Source organism: Amia ocellicauda, unplaced genomic scaffold (assembly GCF_036373705.1).
Source record: "Amia ocellicauda isolate fAmiCal2 unplaced genomic scaffold, fAmiCal2.hap1 HAP1_SCAFFOLD_46, whole genome shotgun sequence".
NCBI lineage: Eukaryota > Metazoa > Chordata > Actinopteri > Amiiformes > Amiidae > Amia > Amia ocellicauda.
The window spans coordinates 101,825-122,038 of NW_027102982.1; the positions used below are offsets into that span (position 1 = coordinate 101,825).

At 41.5% G+C, this 20,214-nt stretch overlaps 2 non-coding genes and 12 pseudogenes across 2 annotated transcripts; all 14 read right to left on the minus strand.

Moving 5' to 3' along the window:
- Positions 1 to 11,658: 11,658 nt before the first annotated feature.
- LOC136736110 (U5 spliceosomal RNA) lies at positions 11,659 to 11,773 on the minus strand. Its single transcript, XR_010811549.1, has one exon. It is a non-coding gene; the product is annotated as a U5 spliceosomal RNA (small nuclear RNA).
- Positions 11,774 to 15,686: 3,913 nt separating this feature from the next.
- On the minus strand, positions 15,687 to 15,805 carry LOC136736433 (uncharacterized; annotated as a pseudogene).
- A 210-nt stretch (positions 15,806 to 16,015) lies between these two features.
- Positions 16,016 to 16,134, minus strand: LOC136736087 (uncharacterized; annotated as a pseudogene).
- Positions 16,135 to 16,350: 216 nt separating this feature from the next.
- On the minus strand, positions 16,351 to 16,469 carry LOC136736402 (uncharacterized; annotated as a pseudogene).
- Positions 16,470 to 16,677: 208 nt separating this feature from the next.
- On the minus strand, positions 16,678 to 16,796 carry LOC136736246 (uncharacterized; annotated as a pseudogene).
- A 210-nt stretch (positions 16,797 to 17,006) lies between these two features.
- Positions 17,007 to 17,125, minus strand: LOC136736292 (uncharacterized; annotated as a pseudogene).
- A 219-nt stretch (positions 17,126 to 17,344) lies between these two features.
- Positions 17,345 to 17,463, minus strand: LOC136736562 (uncharacterized; annotated as a pseudogene).
- Positions 17,464 to 17,679: 216 nt separating this feature from the next.
- Positions 17,680 to 17,798, minus strand: LOC136736310 (uncharacterized; annotated as a pseudogene).
- A 209-nt stretch (positions 17,799 to 18,007) lies between these two features.
- LOC136736435 (uncharacterized) lies at positions 18,008 to 18,126 on the minus strand (annotated as a pseudogene).
- A 210-nt stretch (positions 18,127 to 18,336) lies between these two features.
- LOC136736081 (uncharacterized) lies at positions 18,337 to 18,455 on the minus strand (annotated as a pseudogene).
- A 216-nt stretch (positions 18,456 to 18,671) lies between these two features.
- On the minus strand, positions 18,672 to 18,790 carry LOC136736384 (uncharacterized; annotated as a pseudogene).
- Positions 18,791 to 18,999: 209 nt separating this feature from the next.
- On the minus strand, positions 19,000 to 19,118 carry LOC136736088 (5S ribosomal RNA). Its single transcript, XR_010811536.1, has one exon. It is a non-coding gene; the product is annotated as a 5S ribosomal RNA (ribosomal RNA).
- A 212-nt stretch (positions 19,119 to 19,330) lies between these two features.
- On the minus strand, positions 19,331 to 19,449 carry LOC136736373 (uncharacterized; annotated as a pseudogene).
- Positions 19,450 to 20,003: 554 nt separating this feature from the next.
- Positions 20,004 to 20,122, minus strand: LOC136736436 (uncharacterized; annotated as a pseudogene).
- Between the last annotated feature and the right edge of the window lie 92 nt (positions 20,123 to 20,214).

The following is a 20,214-nucleotide window of genomic DNA, read 5'->3' on the forward strand; positions in this document are numbered from 1 at the left end:
TATTTTGAATTGTCCCTTTACTAGAAACCTTATAGATTGTGCGAATGTCAACTAATGTGATAGAGATGCCTTTTATAAGGACGATCTCTGATGTTGTGTGAACCACACATTGTGTCTTCAGACTGATTTATTCCACATGGCAGATATGCATATTATGAATCGTGTCCTGAAGGAACCGATGTCTGACCCATATGGAGAAGATGCTGGTGTTCTTGTTGAGACACAGTAGGCCAAGGGCGCGGCTTTAAAGACAGCCTCACAGCAACTTGAACAGACCAATGCTGAGGTCCACTACGCTGAAGTGATGCTTGACTCAGTGGAGAAATAAGTTAAAATACTATAATTAAAGGTTTTCCAGATTATAGGAATCTACAATATATTGTGAAACTGCTCAGATGACGTCCGCAGTAGCACATATTCTTCTATTGATAGTTTAATTTATAATGTACTATTAGTGGAGATGTCACATTATTCAAATGAATAGAATGACAGCCATGAAGTCAGAATCAGTCCATTGCCCTTCACTTAAGATTTGTACAATGTATAATGTTTATAAATCAAAACGCAACAAATATATGTACAATACAGTTTACAAACTGAATTTGTAAAAAAGAATGTTTTGCTGACTTTTGTATTCTCTTTGAAGCAACAAAATGTATGTGTTATGTATGTCGTAACTAGGGTTTGACTTTTATGACCTGGGGCTGGATGAAATTTAATTTGAGATGCACTGTAAAAGCTCCAGGAAATTGCAACTGGCCACTGCACCTTCCATAAGAGAGCTCAAACATTTGCTAATGCATTGGTTGCCTCACAGGCACTCTTTCCCTGGTTTGCCCATGTGGCGCATGGTGTTGGCCACACGGGCAAAGGGGGGATGTGTGCATCAGTCTTTTAAATTGGTTTGCCCCAGGTTTTATAGTAACAGCTTAGCAATATTGTAGAACTTGCCACATTTGTCAAGCTCATAATCCTGCAATATGCAAATAGATTGTGTTCAAAAGCTTAAATGTTGTGGATATGAATATATACTTGTAATAATATATAGGTGTTCTAAATGGGTTGAAGCCTATCCCGTAGGAAGGCTGAAGTAGTAAAAGTAGCAAAAATACAGTTAAGGGATGTTATATGTAGATTTCGCATTCCAGGGAAATTTCCAGTGATAGGAACACTCACTTCACTGGGACAATAGTGCAGGAACTATGCAAAGCCCTGCGAGGTAAACAACATTTTCACTGCCCCATCAGGCTCAGTCAGCTGGAGCAGTGGAGAAACAAAATGGGATATTAAAGAATAAGCTGTCTAATATATGCAAACAAACAGGACTCAAACGTCCAGATCCCCTTCCTATAGTCCTAATGACAATGAAATCGTCAGCAAATTGAGAAATACAGGTCTTTCTCCGTGTGAGATTATTATGGGATGACTTATGAGACTCTCCATCACTCCTCCATTGTCTGTAAGGGAAATGGACATCCACTTGATGGATGATGCTATGTTGTCTTTTTGTATGGGACTAACACGTGCTTTCGAAGCTGTCCATTCACAGATGAAAGCCGCCCAGACTGAACCATCCCAGCAGGTTTACCACCCCTTCCAGCAAGATGACTGTGTATATCAAAGCACACAAGAGAAAGTCCTCCCAACAGCCCAGGTGGACAGGGCCCTACCAGGTGCTCCTGACCACCCACACAGCTGTGAAGTGCCTAGGAACGACGACATGGATCCACTCCTCACACTGCAAACTTGCCAATCGAGGCGATCAGCACAACCCTGGTGGAGAACAGAGGGATAAAGGAATTGTTCTTCCACATCAGATTTGACATTACTGTATGTATGCAGGCCCTTGTAATTGCTTTTCCAATACTGCCAACTGGTTATTGATGATTGATTTCACATTGTGGTACGAGTATCGAGTGAAATGCGTGCTATCCACCTCAACAACACAGCGATAACATGGAGCCGGCAGGTGATCCAGGTCACAATAGAGGTCAAGCAGTGGGAGGAGGAAGACGTGGTGGTCAAAGGTGTAGCGTAAGGTACACTTATAAAATTCAATTAAAGAAGTGAATTTATAGTATCACCTTATCACGAATCCTGGAATCTTGTAGAACTCATTTTCTGTAATAATTGGATGCAGACACCAATTCCAAAGATATAAATTGTCAAATTTATTCAAAAACAAAGACTAAATGTAGCACTACACTAATTATACAAAAGGGAAAAACTAATTAAAATTCAACTCTAGATCAACAAATCAAAGACAAATCACTTCCGTGACCAAATCAAAGACCATGGGATCGCATATGATAACACACAAATCATTAAACAAAAAAGGTTATAAACACATTGACTACAATACCGGTTAGTAAGACGAAGGTGAGTCTCTCATTAGTATTGTTAGTCAGACATTCAATAACTATGCAGGTTAGTATTTATGTCAGGTAACTTCTCGTTATATATATATCAGTCTCATTAACGTTTAGGTGGAGAGAAAGATCCTATCATTACTTGTTACCACAATTTCCCTTAACTGATTATTATTCAATGATTAAGGATAGGCAGGGCCACCTATAATCTGGTGTCTATTAACTTGTGTCAATTTCAGACTAAACAGTTAAACAGGAATGAGAAGATATTTCTCGGCGTTGACAGATTTTATTTCTAAAATTATCAACAAAACAGTTTAATGCAACACACATTTATATTTAAGAAAACTAAATGATATTACACATTCTAGAGTTATGAATCACAGATTAACATTTCTAATTGATTTCTCAAATGTCATGAATCACAAACTCCAAACTGTTAAACTTATGTGAACTTCGTCGCAGAGAGGCCTCTCTGGCTTCGGGCTCAGATAACAGCACACGGCACGAGGTCCGTGTGGTTTGGAACAAAGGCAGTCCGGTTCGGCTTTGTCCAAGAACTTCCACTCAGTCGATGCACCTGGAAGTTGGGGTTTCGCGAATGTAGAGTCTTTTCCAAACAGATTTTCCACTGGTTTGAAGGCTCCAAGGTTGTGCACAAAATCTTCTTTGTAAGCAGGGTTCCACTGTAGTTACTTGAAGACAAAGTCTTTGAGGAAAGCAGGGCCCTGTTCGTTCCAAGGGTCAAGTTTCTTAAGACTCAAATAGCTATTTAAATGACTTTCGTATTCAGTCGACTTAGTCAATTGTCCAGCTGGATGGCTGGGCACAGGCGGGCAGCGCAGTCTGTAAAGTTCTTTATTTAATAAAGTCCTTTAAAAGAATTCTTCGTACGGCTCAATCTCCTTCTCCCAGTTTATCCCTTCTGTTGCTGGTAAAGACTTAGTTGGTTTCTGGTTCCGGTTCTGGCAACAGAGATACAAGTTGAGCTGTGGCAGCGAGTTACTGGTTTAGGTGAGAGAGAGAGAGAGATGCCGTGCGTTACCCTTTATACGCCTGTCAGATCAATAGGTGATTGGTTCTTTAGTTTGTGAGATTGGATTTCGGCTTCAGCCCCCAGTGTCCTATTGGAGGGGGGCTTGATTTATGACTGATGTCAATCCATGCCATCTTTTGGAAATGCCGGTTGGCACGGGTTCGTAGCTCTGTGTCGGGATTTCGGCTCTCGTCCATTTCAAAGAGTTTTTATTTCCTACAGGCCCCCTTCCCCAGACATCTCACAGCAGGGATTCCAAGCTATTTGGCCCATTCTTGGTGCCATCCTCCCAAGACTGTCACTTTGATGTAAACCAGTTCACATGCTGATGAGTTAAGGAAATCTGATAAATTTGGGGGGGAGAGGTCTTCTTTAGATCAGTGCTTCAGCTCAGAGCTAAAATGCTCTTATCAGAATACACCCAACATAACGCTACACTGGTTAATTCTGTTCTGGGAAAACCACAATCCTGCAGGTTTAATAAGTCTCTCTACACATCAGTCCCTGAGTACCTTCAACCAATGGTCATTTTGACCAATTAAGCCCAAGAATTGAGTCAATTAAGTTGTCATGGACTACCCAGTGAAGACGTGAACTCACGACTAGGTCACACTGTGAGCTCACCAGAGCAGACATTACACTGAGCTCACTGTGAGCTCACTTAGCGCTTTTCCAGCGACATGGTGCCGGTGCTGGAGCCGGAGCTGCTGCTCGGCCTGGGATCCAGCTGATCTTTTTTGAACCGGCCCGCTTTTCCACCGGTTTTGACGTCACTGGATGTGGGCGTTCCCAAGCATGGAGTAGAAGTGGAGAAACACAGCAATAGTAATCAGCACCGAGGCGACTGCGTCTTTAAACCCCATTTAACATCACAATCAAACTCATTCCACGTCTATGGCAAATCGTAACCCTAATGTTACAAATGTTCCCTAAACACCTATTTTGCAGGATCAATAAAAAATTATTAGGATTTTTTAAACTTTTACTGACACACATAGTTAATAGCAATGTGTTATAACTTTACCGAAAATAATAATCTGTATATCTTTAATTGTTTAGACGTTATTAAGATATAATGCATCTTTCACATAGGGAACATTTGTAACATGTTAGGAAAAACAAACAAATGATTTGAAAATATTCATAATTACAGCATACAATTTGTCAGGCTTCATAACAATGGTATTTATAACATACTCTGTAAAAATCAAGCAAATAGCATTTGTGGTTCACGAGAAAATATATATATATAATCAAAGCTATCAGACTATAGCAGCCGGTGTATGAAGACACATACGATTATACAGCATTATTTGGCAGCTTCGCAAGACCTAATTTGAAACGTTGTTGGTAAGTTAGATAATTAGTGGGGACCCTCTATTTGCAGTTCTTCCCCTCCATAATTGCTAAAATAAAGTTTTACTGACATTTTATTGACCCTACCACTGCATAGGGCACATCTGTAACATGAACGCTACTGAATGGCACATACATTGAAAACTACGGAGAACTGAGACAAATCCACTTTACACTTCATAAATAATCTTAAAACGTTTCCAACCAAGGCAACACCCACTTGAAATACGTTCATTCTCATTTTTGGTAAACAAAAAGAGAGATTGTTACATATGTTCCCTATGATGCATCTACAGAGAGAGAGAGACAGACAGACACTAACACTCTCTCTCTCTCTCTCTCTCTCTCTCTCTCTCTCAGCTGGAAATGTGTGGGAGGGGTCTGCAGTGAGCGGGAGTGCTGCTGAGAGCTCTGTCCTTTGGCTGCGTTTTTTTGTTGCTTTACTTTTTCAGTTTGTTTATTTTGTCTTCTGTTTTCAGTGCTTTTCTTATTGTGGGGGAACAGGGGAGGGGAGGGGGGAGTACCGGTAGTTCTTCCCGGGTCGGGGGGTCGGACCCCCTGAATGCGTCTTTTGAAAAACTGACCCGACGCCATGGAGTCAAGATCGCTCCGGTGCAGTTCTGCCCCCTAGAGCAGTGTGTGTTAGCGGTTGGGGAGGTAGCAGGGTGTGAAAATATCAAGTCTGCTGCCATTGTTATCTTCTTAAAAACCACTGATCTGCTCAATCAGCTAGTGGCTAATGGCACAGTGTTAGACGACACTTTCACCCCGGTGTTGCCGCTCGCTGCTCCTGCCCGGAAGGTAACGCTGTCTAACGTCCCTCCGTTCATCCGCACCGGCTCGGGCAGCTGATGTCCGGCATTAAGAGGGTCCCGCTGGGCTGCAAAGCCCCGCAACTGAAACACGTCGTATCCTTCCGAAGGCAGCTGTATATGATCCTCAATAACATCAATGAGGATCTTAATGTCTCCGAAGTTGGATCTCTCTTGCTGCCACCACCACGAAGATTGCTCTTTAGTAATGTTGGAAAGTCAAAGACAGCAACCGTCAGGGTTCTTGCATATGACGTATTCGTGCTGCACCTCTCTGCAAGGATCCAGGACAGTTTGTCAATGTAAACTCCAGTGCCTGGGAATATTTCCACCTAAAAGACAATGGTAAATAAAAAACAAGTTTATCCCCAAACTATTCTTATATTATGTTAAGTGGAATACATTATCAGTAAGGCTGTGATTTTGTTACAGAAATGTGTTATTAAAGACCACAGTATGTCTCAATTCTAAGTTTATTAATTTACAGACATAATAAAGTCAGTGAATCTGTGACACCCATAATTCAATTACATTCTTATTATCAACTATAACTATGAATATAACTGATAATGTAGCATCATTAGATTGTTTACAACCAATATTTGTTTTCAATATATATATTTTTACCTTGTCTTTGTAATATTGTAGACCAAGAGTGTTATACCTGTTTTGGTGATTCTTTGTCAGATTCAGAACAATTTGCTGTGGGGCTGTCAGAACCACTTGATGGTGACACACTTTTGTCTTCATTGCTGATAAATGTGGCTTTTGTTACAATTTTTTTCAGATTGTCCAAAAGGTCTGGAATCTCTGGAGAAAAAAACCTTAGTATTAAATGATAATCATTTCTAGTAATATATTTAATACAAAGTGAAAACAAAACCATCAATGCCTGCAATTATACTTGAGAGACTTGCTCTATGTTATTGGCAAACTGACCTTTTTGTGGGTCATTAACATTAGCTACGAAAAAAATAAAAGAGATAAAATACAAGAATTACCAGGTCTAATGTAATGCATATAGTCATTAATGTAGGATTATGAAGTTATGTTGAAAAACTTTATTTAATAATCAGTATTATTAAACTATTAGACAGTGCACATTAAGAGTCTGTATTGTGGTTCTAGATTACTTCAGTATGATCAACTATAATACATTACTCTGGAATCTAAATTACTGAAGAATAACATTTATCAAGGTAAGGAATTATTTGCTATAAATAAAAAAACTTACCATCAACCATACGGTTTCGAAGACATTGGTTTTCAATTTTAAGTCTTGTGTTTTCCTTTTCGAGCTGCTTAACGTTTTGCTGTAGCTCAACTTCACTGGACTCTTTAAATGTCTGTAGAATATGACGGGATCTAATTCTTGAAGCTCCATCGGTTTTCTTTCTTATTTTGTGCTGTATTCAGAGAGAAAAAGAGTTTAAAATGAATATATATATATATATATATATATGAAAATGATTTAAAAAACACAATCCTGCAATACATTTATTTAATATTTGCAGTAATTATCTCACCGGTAACTGTGGTTCATCAAGGTCACTATCATCTGAAATTTGAAGTTTTTTGTTTGGTTTAGGTACTGTCTTCATTTTAGGACAGGGCATTTTTGTTAGGTCATTAAGTTTTCTTCTTAGTTCGCCTTCTTTTCCTAAAATAAAAATAAAATAAATAAAACCCTGCATTATGTCCACAGATATTTGGGGATTATATTTATTTGTCATAAAAATACTGTGCTTTGACCATACAAATTAAGATGAACAGCCAACACTGAATCAAAACTGAAGTTAAATTATATCTGGTTTAATTTATTTTGTGATTTGGGGGATTTTATTGTAAAGCACAACACACAATAAATCGTTCTTACAAATGCCAGTCATGTATGACGAGTTTTTAGTGCCCTCACCACCACCTACCATGTTATAAGAGTATGTTAGAAGTACAACACATTAATAACTTAAACATTCATTTCAAATATACTGTGATTGTATACACTCACCTAAAGGATTATTAGGAACACCATACTAATACTGTGTTTGAGCCCCTTTCGCCTTCAGAACTGCCTTAATTCTACGTGGCATTGATTCAACAAGGTGCTGAAAGCATTCTTTAGAAATGTTGGCCCATATTGATAGGATAGCATCTTGCAGTTGATGGAGATTTGTGGGATGCACATCCAGGGCACGAAGCTCCCGTTCCACCACATCCCAAAGATGCTCTATTGGGTTGAGATCTGGTGACTGTGGGGGCCAGTTTAGTACAGTGAACTCATTGTCATGTTCAAGAAACCAATTTGAAATGATTCGACCTTTGTGACATGGTGCATTATCCTGCTGGAAGTAGCCATCAGAGGATGGGTACATGGTGGTCATAAAGAGATGGACATGGTCAGAAACAATGCTCAGGTAGGCCGTGGCATTTAAACGATGCCCAATTGGCACTAAGGGGCCTAAAGTGTGCCAAGAAAACATCCCCCACACCATTACACCACCACCACCAGCCTGCACAGTGGTAACAAGGCATGATGGATGCATGTTCTCATTCTGTTTACGCCAAATTCTGACTCTACCATCTGAATGTCTCAACAGAAATCGAGACTCATCAGACCAGGCAACATTTTTCCAGTCTTCAACTGTCCAATTTTGGTGAGCTTGTGCAAATTGTAGCCTCTTTTTCCTATTTGTAGTGGAGATGAGTGGTACCCGCTGGGGTCTTCTGCTGTTGTAGCCCATCCGCCTCAAGGTTGTACGTGTTGTGGCTTCACAAATGCTTTGCTGCATTCCTCGGTTGTAACGAGTGGTTATTTCAGTCAAAGTTGCTCTTCTATCAGCTTGAATCAGTCGGCCCATTCTCCTCTGACCTCTAGCATCAACAAGGCATTTTCCCCCACAGGACTGCCGCATACTGGATGTTTTTCCCTTTTCACACCATTCTTTGTAAACCCTAGAAATGGTTGTGCGTGAAAATCCCAGTAACTGAGCAGATTGTGAAATACTCAGACCGGCCCGTCTGGCACCAACAACCATGCCACACTCAAAATTGCTTAAATCACCTTTCTTTCCCATTCAGACATTCAGTTTGGAGTTCAGGAGATTGTCTTGACCAGGACCACAGCCCTAAATGCATTGAAGCAACTGCCATGTGATTGGTTGGTTAGATAATTGCATTAATGAGAAATTGAACAGGTGTTCCTAATAATCCTTTAGGTGAGTGTATATCAAATAGCATGTAAAGACTTTAATGTTTTTTTTTTTTAAATAAACATTGTTACCAGTCATAATGATCTGCGCTTCATGGACAGGCCATCCACCTTTTGGAGGTTTGTTCGTGTCTCTCCACTCTGCTCTGAAGTTTCGAGTCGTCTCTTCGTCATCATCAGCAATGCTGAATAAATCAAAATTGCGAAAGCAAGCAGTGGGAATCACGCTGTAAGAGTCTTTGTCGACCCCGCTTTCCCACTTCACCAACGCGTGCATCACCGCCATACTACCTTCACCTTCTCGTCCGTTTTTTCTGCGCCTTTTTCCCCCGACAAGTCACGGCACAAAAAACAGTCCCGCTCTGCATTCTGGTACTTGGCGTTCTTAATAACACCAACAGGGTGTAATCGCATAGACCACTCGAGTATAAAGTACTACATATCCCATCTGTTACAGTTTTTTTTCTTCTTCTGAAACTGCAAGCGCACTACATAAAGTTTGGCAAATGAAGAAATTTGGATGATGAGTTTACAATCTTATAAACAGTATTTAAGTAAACCTAGATATGCTATTCCAAAAAGAACAGCATCGAGATGGAGAAACAGGATACAAAAATAATAATACAATGTTTATACTTTTTGTATTTTAATTACAGTATGTAATTATTGCCTTTTGATTTACATTTACAGAAAAAGAACGGCGGCAAACGTGGACTACCCAACAAGAAGCAACAAAGTTACTAAAATATCAGATTCTCAGGTAAGCTTCATGCAGCCATACATGTATAATTATAAAATCAAATCCAAAACATAGACCTTGTTTACCCTACAACTGATTTGAGTGTTAATTCTATTTAAGATATAAAAAAATATTTTGTTTTCTGAACTAATAATCTGTGAACATTCTATTATCTCTATAATTGTAATTAATACATTTATTTTATTATTGGTGGAACATTATATTTTTCAGCTCAGATGATTTCACGTACCATCAATTTTTCTGTTAATAAATGTGCAAAAACAAATCAGATGGATAGGCCCCTACATATGAACATTAAGTTAAAGGCCTAGAGTGAGTGTTCTTCACTTCCAGTCATGGCGGGCCACAATCCAGCTCTTTGTAACTCATCAACAACCAAAGACCTGGGAAAAGGGTTAAATGGCTTCAGTTAAGCCAATTAGGTAATTAAGAGCTCAACTGGAAAAAAAAACAGCAGGCATAGGGGTACTTTAGGACCACAGTCACTGATATAACCTACAATGTTGTTGTAATGAAAATCAGCAGACAGTGGGCCTCCTCCAGGACTAAGGTTGAGAAGCACTGGTCTTGAAGACCACAATAACAATCGACCTCAAGGGCTAGGGATATTCGAGGTGATGCTAAACCAGTCCTGAATGTTTAAATATAATGTTATTTTCTTGTAGTGTGCCGTTGCTGTTAATGCAACCAGTTATATTGAGCCATCAAATACAGAAGCTGACGAAAGACATCAACATGTAAATTTAGTTGTAAATTTAAAGTGTGTGTGAAAAGTATTTTGTATATGGAGATTAACCCATAGTTTCACAGATAAATTGTGGACCAGTGATATTCAGGATCTTCAAAACAAGTCCTGAATGCTCAAACTTAACACTTCTTTTTTTAGAGTGTCGTTGCTGTCAATCCAGCCAGTGATGTGGAGCCATCAGATACAGAAGCTGATGAAAAACAACATGTAAATTTCCTAAATTAATATAGTGCATCAAAATACTTATTTAGCACTTTCAACTGTTTCTTTGTGATTCCTAAAATTACTTTACAGGCTGGGGCTGGGGGAAGACACTGCGCCCGCCTGGAGAAGCCTGTACAAGCCCCCCTCAATAAGAGAGCTGGCAATCTGCAGTGGAGGGTGTTACACACCATTATTGCTGTCAATTCTTTTATTACTGTTCTTAACCCTGCTGTGTCCGACGCCTGCCCATTCTGTGCTCAGAGAGAGACCGTGTTTCACTGTTTCAGCACTTGCTCTCGGTTGTCACCCATTTTTAGTCTTTTAACTCGTCTTTTTACTGATCTTAACCTGATTTTTAACACAAAGGTTTTTATTTTAGGGGCGCGATACACCAGAAAGACCAAACATGTGGACCAGCTGGTAAACTTCTTGCTGGGCCAGGCTAAAATGGCCGTCTATAAGACTAGGAAGAACAGAGTGTGTGGGGAGGGCAGTGAGGATGCAGTGAGAGTGTTTGCCATGCTGGTCAAGTGCAGAGTCAGACTAGAGTTTAACTATTACAGGCTGATGAATGATTTGGAGAGTTTTGAACAGGTCTGGTGTATTAATGATGCCCTTTGTGAATTGTATGACGGGGAGTTGGTTTTTATTATGTAATTCATTTATAGGGTTTAGTATTTGATGGTTGTTTTGTTGTGTGTATTGGGTTGCTTTCTTTAAAAGTGTACAGATCAGTGGCGGAGTTAATGCTTGTTGGGGGGAGACAAACAAAGGGGAACACTATTTTTTATTTATTTATTTATTTTCTTTTGTATGAATTATTGCGTGTTGCAAACAGGCAATGAAGTCTGATAAAAGTCAAAAAGTCTCTCTCTCTCTCACACACACACACACAGCCAGCAAGACACACAGAGCCAGCCAGCTCAGCGATGACATCACAAACATCTCTCTCAGGTGACTCCTATGACATCACAGAGCACGTACATTCCGTTGCTTGCCGTCTGTCAACCACTCAGTCACTGCCAGCCAGACTGGCTGGCTGACTGGATGGTGGGGCTGCTTGCTGCTGCTGCGTACCTTAGCAAGCTTATTTGCTTGACCGGCCTTCCTCCTCCGCCCACATGCCCACCTATGTCCGATCTGCTGTTCACCTGGATCACAGCTCCGCCCCAACAAGGCAGAGCCTCCCAAGAATGGTACAAACTCACCCACGATCCCCTCCACGGAAAGCTATAGCAAAAGGCAAAAGCATTATACGTAATGAAGAGGAACCCGAGTCCAAGACGCATCCGACCAGCCATACATATTTGTGTGTATTAAAGATCACATTTTATTACATTTAGATTTTCTGTACTTTATTACATCTTTTTGTGATTTTTAAATGTATTGTTTCTTTTCCTTATATATGTATGTATGTATGTGTGTGTGTGTCTGTGTGAAAGTGTATGTGTTTGTGTGTCTCTGTGTGAAAGTGAGTGTGTGTGTGTGTGTCTGTAAGTGTGTGTGTCTGTCTCTGTGTTTGTGTGTCTGTCTCTGTGTGAAAGTGAGTGTGTGTGCATGTGTCTGTCTGTGAAAGTGTGTGTGTGTGTGTGGGTGTGACAGTGTGTATGAGTGTCTGTCTGTCATGTAACTCGCACATCTGTGAGGGCACCATTTTTGCAGAAAGAGATGTACACATTTTGGAGCAACATATGCTGCCATCCAGACATCATCTTTTCCAGGGACGTCCCTGCATTTTTCAGCAGGATAACGCCAAACCACATTCTGCCCAGATTTCAAGCGCATGGTTGCGTAGGCAGAGAGTGCGGGTGCTAGCAAGGCCTGCCTGCAGTCCTGACCTGTCTCCGAATTGAGAATGTGTGGCGCACTATGAAGTGCAAATTAAGACAACGAAGGCCCTGTGCAGTTGCGCAGCTGAGGAAATGCATAATGGATGAATGGGGGAAAATCCCGCTTGCTAATCTTAACCAAGTGGTGTCTTCAGTGCCCAAGTGCTTAATAAGTGTTATTAAAAGAAAAGGTGATGTTACATAGTAGTAAATAGTCGACTGTCCCAACTTTCTTGGTTTCTTTTCACTGCTAATGAGATGCTGTAAAGTGAGTTTTCAGGAGCTCTAATCGTATTGATGAATTCATGCAGCATTTGTAATTGAATTTCAAAAAGAAATCCTTGCTGTCTGGCCTGTGTGTATGAGATGTACTCTGTCAATCTTTGGCTAACAACTGAAACATTGGTAGAACAGAAATGGCAACATAAAAAAGAAAAGTACATTTTAAAAGAGCACATTAAATAGGATGAATATACAGTTTTTTACAATCACTTTGTCACTCATTTCAGAACCTTGATGTCATTTTTCAAAACTCTAGACACAAAACTCAAAACGGTCATCACTTGTAACACTGCACAATACAATGTTTTGAACATTGGACAGCCTTTCATATCTTTAAAGAAACCTTGCACTTGCAGACTTGTTGGTTCAAATAACTAATTTATCATGAAATACCATAGTAACATAGTAACACAGAAGATACCGATAGTTTCACTGTGTAGTTGTTCGTACAATCATTAAATATTGTAGTACAAAATATGTGATACATGTTTCATTATGGTACTACACATAAATACATCACTGTAAAAGGACTAGTAGAGAGAATACTACAGACACAGTGGAATCATTGAACAAAATCTGAAATGTATTGATGCAATACAATCAAATCACACCATAGGTTTCTTTGAATCCATGCAACAATAATTAGCTACAAAAAAGAACAAAACTACAGTAAAATGTCAACTGCAGTGTTCCTCACCTGGCTTAGTGTAAAAAGCAAAACAAAGGATTGATTACTGTACTTCTAAATTTCCATCAGCCCTGTGTTCAGGTTCAGGTTCTCACAACCATTTTTCACAAGAGGCATCTTGAAACTGAACATACCTGAACATACTCAGTCATCAGCTGCTTCACTCTGTCTGCATTTCTTTCAAAAGGCACACTATACTCTGTGCTACACATTGGTATGCAGTATACAGTCATTTGACAATTGAGAGTAGCCTAATGTTTAGTGCATGCTGAAGACTTGCCGCTTCTCAGTACGGAAATTTCTGATGATTGAGGCCACAGTTGATCCTGAGTTGATTCTGAGGTTTGATTGAATCATTGTAGCTGCCTCAGTCATGGTCATGCCATGATTTACAACATGCTCTACAACTATTTCTCGGATTTCACTGGACACTATTTGCTGTTGCTGCCGCTGTCTGGTCCGTGGCCTTGTCCTCTACCACGTTCCCCCAACAACTCTCAAATGAGGCCCATGGCTGCCTCTCTGGTGAGGCCTAAGCCCTCCTCTATGACGAGGCCCACGACCACCTCTCAGAAGGGGTGCATGTCCCCTTCCATTCCTTTGACCACCACGTCTTCCTCCTCCCACTGCTTGACCTCTATTGTGACCTGGATGACTTGCCGGCTCCATGTTATCACTGTGTTGCTGGGGTGGATAGCACTCATTTCACTCGATACTCGTACCACAATGTGAAATCAATCATCAATAACCAGTTGGCAGTATTGGAAAAGCAATTACAAGGGCCTGCATACATACAGTAATGTCAAATCTGATGTGGAAGAACAATCATCTTCAACCAGGTTGGAGCGTTAGTTGCAATGCCTTTAATACACGCAGCGTGGAGAGGAACAGTGACTCAAGTAGATCCCAAAGTCGCTCTGCCTTCATTTTAACAGTCAGAGCTTTTATACACAAAAATCAAAGAGCTGGTTATAATCAGAAAGTCATTACTATGTTATCTTAAAAGTTAGCTAAGCAGAATTTATATCATTATAGGACAGAGTTCATAGATCAACACATGGATTAGGGAGCAGGCACTTCAATCATACTGTTTGACATTGTCTCCTAGATTCTCATCGTAAATAACAAACAGAAATCAAACTACCTTCTGGCCTGACCTTCTAGCTTGACCTTATCTTTCTTAAGTATACAAGAGAGAAAAACAGGTATTAGAGAAAAAATTTCTAACTTTCCTTCCACACTGCAAACATGGTGTGGAAAAGTGCTACATGATGATGAATGATGATGAAATATTACATCCATAGATAATGTAGTCCAACTGGTTCATGCTCCTCGTTTATTGATGTCAATGGATCTCATTATCCTGAAACTTTCATGATCGAAACATGGAATACTGTTTGTCAGTTTCCATAAAACTATGCATTAAGAGTAATGCAACAGTCACTTATCATTTTGAGCAGCTGTATCAATTGATAGTTAGATCTTTGTAATGAAATGAATAGACAGTGATCTCAGATGTAATGTGTGAATTGCATTTTGAAATGGTAATACTTTGATGTTAAGTTGTGTCATTTTAGTTCAATGAACAAATGATCTGAGGTTGATGTGTATTGTATCCAAGCAATTGTAAAAAAGTGTTAGAGTTTTGAAAAATGTGCATTTTGATCATCGGGTGTGAGTTTAGTGTCTAGAGTTTTGAAAAATGACATCAAGGTTCTGAAATGAGTGCCAAAGTGATTGTAAAAAAGTGTAATATCAGGGGACAGTGGCTATTAGTGATCTGGCCTTCCGTGGCCTCTGTGTTAATGTAACAGGTCACATTGTATGTGTACACTGATACTTGATAGTATAATATAGTACAAGTAAAAAACATACATAGGTATCATAGAAGTATTTTGCAGAAATGATTATGGATAGTTATCAAAATGGAGAGGAAATGCTAAATCCAGTCTCCCCAGGCTGAGCTTCTATTGCTACACCTGCTAAGTGGCTGCTGGTATTAAGTAAGAGTATTAAGAGCTACGATGAAGTTACCCAGGAGACGTAAAAAGCTTGCAGTACCTAGTTTTTCCAGGAGGTCACCAATCCAAATACTGACCAGGTCCTGCCACGTTTTGCTTCATAGATCTGACAAGATCGGGCGCGTTCAGGACGGTGTGGCCGCAAGCCAAAAAGCCTGGCTGCATGATATCTCTTAAAGGCTGGCGGGTATTGACGGAACTTCCAGCAAAAAAAAATAAAAAAATAAAATGAAAAAGAAAAATGGAGGGAAAAATATCAGTGCAGCAAAGGGTGTTGAAAGTAGACGGGTACGTGTACAATACTTCAATTATATCTCCTCCAGACAGATAGAGAGTATAAAGAGCAACGATAAAGTTACCCAGGAGACATAAAAGCTTGCAGCACTAGGTATTTCCAGGAGGTCTCACAATCAAGTACTGACCAGGTCCTGCCCCGTTTAGCTTCCGAGATCTGACGAGATCGGGCGCGTTCAGGATGGTGTGGCCGCAAGCCGAGATGCCTGGCTGCATGATGTCTCTTAAAGGCTGGCGGGTATTGACGGAACTGCCAGCAAAAAAAAAAAAGAAAAATAAAGGGAAAAATACCAGTGCAGCAAAGGGTGTTGTAAGTAGCCGGGTACGTGTACAATTCTTCAATTATATCTCCTGGAGACAGAAAGAGAGTATTAAGAGCTACGATGAAGTTCCCCAGGACACGTAAAAAGCTGGCAGCACCTGGTATTTCCAGAAGATCTCCCATCCAAGTACTGACCAGGTCCTGCCCCGTTTAGTTTCCGAGATCTTCCGAGATCGGGCGCGTTCAGGACTGTGTGTCCGCAAGCCAAGAGGCCTCGTTGCATGATGTCTCTTAAAGGCTGGCGGATATTGACGGAACTTCCAGAAATAATAATAAAGAAAAAGAAAAATGGAGGGAAAAATATCAGTGCAGCAATGGGTGTTGAAAGTAGCCGGGTACGTGTACAATACTTCAATTATATCTCCTCCAGACAGAAAGAGAGTATTAAGAGCTACGATAAACTTACCCAGCAGACGTAAAAAGCTTGCAGCACCTGGTATTTCCAGGAGGTCTTCCATCCAAGTACTGACCAGGCCCTGCCCCATTCAGTTTCCGAGATCTGACGAGATCGGGCGCGTTCAGGATGGTGTGGCCGCAAGCCGAGATCCTGGCTGCATGATGTCTCTTAAAGGCTGTCGGGTATTGACGGAACTGCCAGCAAAAAAAAAAAAGAGAAATGGAGGGAGAAATACCAGTGCAGCAAAGGGTGTTGAAAGTAGCCGGGTACGTGTACAATACTTCAATTATATCTCCTCCAGACAGAAAGAGAGTATTAAGAGCTACGATAAAGTTACCCAGGAGACGTAAAAGCTTGCAGCACCAGGTATTTCCAGGAGGTCTCACATTCAAGTACTGACCAGGTCCTGCCCCGTTTAGCTTCCGAGATCTGACGAGATCGGGCGCGTTCAGGATGGTGTGGCCGCAAGCCAAGACGCCTGGCTGCATGATGTCTCTTAAAGGCTGGCGGGTATTGACGGAACTGCCAGCAAATAAATAAAAGAAAAATAGAGGGAAAAATACCAGTGCAGCAAAGGCTGTTGAATGTAGCCGGGTACGTGTACAATTCCTCAATTATAACACCTCCAGACAGATAGAGAGTATTAAGAGCTACGATGAAGTTACCCAGGAGACGTAAAAAGCTTGCAGCACCAGGTATTTCCTGGAGGTCTCCCATCCAAGTACTGATCAGGCCCTGCCCCGTTTAGCTTCCGAGATCTGACGAGATCAGGCGCGTTCAGGACAATGTGGCCGCAAGCCAAGAGGCCTGGCTGCATGATGTCTCTTAAAGGCTGGCGGGTATTGATGGAACTTCCATCAAAAAAAAAAAAAAAAAAAAAGAAAAATGGAGGGAAAAATATCAGTGCAGCAAAGGCTGTTGAAAGTAGCCGGGTACGTGTACAATTCTTCAATTATATCTCCTCCAGACAGAAAGAGAGAATTAAGAGCTACGATGAAGATACCCAGGAGACGTTAAAAGTTTGCAGCACCTCGTATTTCCAGAAGGTCACCCATAAAAGTACTGACCAGGCCCTGCCCCGTATAAATTCCGAGATCTGACGAGATCGGGCGCGTTCAGGACGGTGTGGCCGCAAGCCAAGAGGCCTTGCTGCATGATGTCTCTTAAAGGCTGGCGGATATTGACGGAACTTCCAGAAAAAATAATAAAGAAAAAGAAAAATGGAGGGAAAAATATCAGTGCAGCAATGGGTGTTGAAAGTAGCCGGGTACGTGTACAATACTTCAATTATATCTCCTCCAGACAGAAAGAGAGTATTAAGAGCTACGATAAACTTACCCAGCAGACGTAAAAAGCTTGCAGCACCTGGTATTTCCAGGAGGTCTCCCATCCAAGTACTGACCAGGCCCTGCCCCATTCAGTTTCCGAGATCTGACGAGATCGGGCGCGTTCAGGATGGTGTGGCCGCAAGCCGAGATGCCTGGCTGCATGATGTCTCTTAAAGGCTGGCGGGTATCGACGGAACTGCCAGCAAAAAAAAAAAAGAAAAATAGAGGGAAAAATACCAGTGCAGCAAAGGGTGTTGAAAGTAGCCGGGTACGTGTACAATTCTTCAATTATATCTCCTCCAGACAGAAAGAGAGTATTAAGATCTACGATAAAGTTACCCAGGAGACGTAAAAGCTTGCAGCACTAGGTATTTCCAGGAGGTCTCACAATCAAGTACTGACCAGGTCCTGCCCCGTTTAGCTTCCGAGATCTGACGAGATCGGGCGCGTTCAGGATGGTGTGGCCGCAAGCCGAGATGCCTGGCTGCATGATGTCTCTTAAAGGCTGGCGGGTATCGACGGAACGGCCAGCAAATAAATAAAAGAAAAATAGAGGGAAAAATACCAGTGCAGCAAAGGCTGTTGAAAGTAGCCGGGTACGTGTACAATTCTTCAATTATATCTCCTCCAGACAGAAAGAGAGAATTAAGAGCTATGATGAAGTTCCCCAGGACACGTAAAAAGCTGGCAGCACCTGGTATTTCCAGACGATCTCCCATCCAAGTACTGACCAGGTCCTGTCCCGTTTAGTTTCCGAGATCTTCCGAGATCGGGCGCGTTCAGGACTGTGTGTCCGCAAGCCGAGAGGCCTGGTTGCATGATGTCTCTTAAAGGCTGGCGGATATTGACGGAACTTCCAGAAATAATAATAAAGAAAAAGAAAAATGGAGGGAAAAATATCAGTGCAGCAATGGGTGTTGAAAGTAACCGGGTATGTGTACAATACTTCAATTACATCTCCTCCAGACAGAAAGAGAGTATTAAGAGCTACGATAAACTTACCCAGCAGACGTAAAAAGCTTGCAGCACCTGGTATTTCCAGGAGGTCTCCCATGCAAGTACTGACCAGGCCCTGCCCCATTCAGTTTCCGAGATCTGACGAGATCGGGCGCGTTCAGGATGGTGTGGCCGCAAGCCGAGATCCTGGCTGCATGATGTCTCTTAAAGGCTGGCGGGTATTGACGGAACTGCCAGCAAAAAAAAAAAAGAGAAATGGAGGGAGAAATACCAGTGCAGCAAAGGGTGTTGAAAGTAGCCGGGTACGTGTTCAATACTTGAATTATATCTCCTCCAGACAGAAAGAGAGTATTAAGAGCTACGATGAAGTTAACCAGGTGACGTAAAAAGCTTGCAGCACCTGGTATTTCTAGGAGGTCTCCCATCCAAGTACTGACCAGGCCCTGCCCCGTTTAGCTTCCGAGATCTGACGAGATCGGGCGCATTCAGGATGGTGTGGCCACAAGCCGAGAGGCCTGGCTGCATGATGTCTCTTAAAGGTTGGCGGGTATTGGCGGAACTTCCAGCAAAAAAAAAAAAAAAGAAAAATGGATGGAAAAATATCAGTGCAGCAAAGGGTGTTGACAGTAGCTGGGTACGTGTACAATACTTCAATTATATCTCTTCCAGACAGATAGAGAGTATTAAGAGCTACGATGAAGTTACCCAGGAGTTGTAAAAGCTTGCAGCACCAGGTATTTCCAGGAGGTCTCACATTCAAGTACTGACCAGGTCCTGCCCCGTTTAGCTTCCGAGATCTGACGAGATCGGTCGCGTTCAGGATGGTGTGGCCGCAAGCCGAGATGTCTGGCTGCATGATGTCTCTTAAAGGCTGGCGGGTATTGACGGAACTGCCAGCAAAAAAAAAAAGAAAAATAGAGTGAAAAATACCAGTGCAGCAAAGGCTGTTGAGAGTAGCCGGGTACATGTACAATTCCTCAATTATATATTCTCTAGACAGAAAGAGAGTATTAAGAGCTACGATGAAGTTCCCCAGGAGACGTAAAAAGCTGGCAGCACCTGGTATTTCCAGAAGATCTCCCATCCAAGTACTGACCAGGTCCTGCCCCGTTTAGTTTCCGAGATCTTCCGAGATCGGGCGCGTTCAGGACTGTGTGCTCGCAAGCCAAGAGGCCTGGCTGCATGATGTCTCTTAATGGCTGGCGGGTATTGACGGAACTTCCAGCAAAAAAAAATAAAAAAATAAAATGAAAAAGAAAAATGGAGGGAAAAATATCAGTGCAGCAAAGGGTGTTGAAAGTAGACGGGTACGTGTACAATACTTCAATTATATCTCCTCCAGACAGATAGAGAGTATAAAGAGCAACGATAAAGTTACCCAGGAGACGTAAAAGCTTGCAGCACTAGGTATTTCCAGGAGGTCTCACAATCAAGTACTGACCAGGTCCTGCCCCGTTTAGCTTCCGAGATCTGACGAGATCGGGCGCGTTCAGGATGGTGTGGCCGCAAGCCGAGATGCCTGGCTGCATGATGTCTCTTAAAGGCTGGCGGGTATTGACGGAACTGCCAGCAAAAAAAAAAAAGAAAAATAAAGGGAAAAATA